Below are 1,896 nucleotides of genomic sequence, written 5' to 3'. Positions count from 1 at the left end.
CTATATCGCGTTTTAAGATGCATTAGAACTCTATCGCTTCGATACGTAGACATCTGCAAAACGCTACTTCCTAGCAAGGAAGTGTCGCATTTACATTGTTCTGATGCGAATACATGGTATACATAACACTCCACAATGAATAGTATATCTTATCATGAGACATAGGAATGAGATGCGATATCGTGTTTTAAGATGCATTAGAACTCTATTGCTTCGATACGCAGACATCTGCAAACGCTACTCCGTAGCAAGGAAGTGTCAAGCATTTACATTCTTTTGAAGTGAATACGTGGTATGCATGACACTCCGCAATGAATATTACATCTTATCATGAAACATAGAAACGAGATGCGATATCGCGTTTCAAGAGGCATTAGAACTCTATTGCTTCGATACGCAGACATCTGCAAACGCTACTCCGTAGCAAGGAAGTGTCAAGCATTTACATTCTTTTGAAGTGAATACGAGGTATACATAACACTTCGCATTGAATATTGTATCATACCATGAAACATAGAAATGAGATGCGATATCGCGTTTTAAGAAGCACTAGAACACTATTGCTTCGATACGTAGACATCTGGAAGCGCACTTCCTAGCAAGGACGTGTGACATTTACATTCGTTTGAAGTGTTGACGAGGTATACATAACACTTCGCAATGAATATTATATCTTATCATGCAACATATACCTGAGATGCGATATCGTTTTTTAAGAAGCATTACTACTATATTGCTTCGATACGTAGACATCTAGAAACGCTATTTCCTAGCAAGGAAGTGTCGCATTTACATTCTTTTGAAGTGAAAGCAGGTATACATAATACTACACAATGAATATTATATCTTATCATGAGACATAGATATGAGATGCGATATCGCGTTTTAAGATGCATTATAAAACGCTTGCTACGGTACGTAGACATCTGCAAACGCTATTTCCTAAGAAGGAAGTGTCGCATTTATATTCTTTTGAAGTGAATGCGAGGTATACATAACATTGCACAATGAATATTATATATTATCATGAAACATAGAAATGAGATGCGATATCTCGTTTTAAGAAGCATTATAAAACGCTTGCTACGGTACGTAGACATCTGCAAACGCTATTTCCTAAGAAGGAAGTGCCGCATTTACATTCGTTTGAAGTGAATACGAGGAATACGTGAAACTTCACAATGAATATTATATCTTATCATGAAACATAAAAATGGGATGCGATATCGCGTTTTAAGAAGCATTAGAACTCTGTTGCTACGATACGTAGATACCTGCAAACGCTATTTCCTGGCAAGGAAGTGTCGCATTTACATTTTTTTGAGGTGAATACTAGGTATACATAACACACCACAATGAATGTCATAGCTCATCATGAAACATAGAAATGAGGATCGATATCGCGTTTTAAGAAGCACTAGAACCCTATTGCTTCGATACGTAGGCATTTGCAAACGCTATTTCCTAGCAAGGAAGTGTCGCATTTACATTCATTTGAAGTGCATTCGAGGTATAAGTGACACTTCGCAATGAATATATCTTATCATGTAACATAGAAATGAGATGCGATATCGCGTTTTAAGAAGTATTAGAACTCTATTGCCTCGATAGATAGACATCTGCAAACGCAATTTCCTAGCAAGGAAGTGTCGCATTTATATACGTTTGAAGTGAAAATGAGGTACACATGGCACTTCGCAATTAATATTATATCCTATCATGAAACATAGAAATGAGATGCGATATCGCTTTTTAAGAAGCATTAGAACTCTATTGCTACGATACGTAGATATCTGCAGACGCAATTTCCTAGCAAGGAAGTGTCGTATTTACATTCTTTTGACGTCAATACGAGGTATACATAACACTCCACAATAAATATTATATCTTATCATG

This window comes from Xylocopa sonorina, unplaced genomic scaffold (assembly GCF_050948175.1).
Source record: "Xylocopa sonorina isolate GNS202 unplaced genomic scaffold, iyXylSono1_principal scaffold0031, whole genome shotgun sequence".
NCBI lineage: Eukaryota > Metazoa > Arthropoda > Insecta > Hymenoptera > Apidae > Xylocopa > Xylocopa sonorina.
This window is presented reverse-complemented; position numbering follows the sequence as displayed.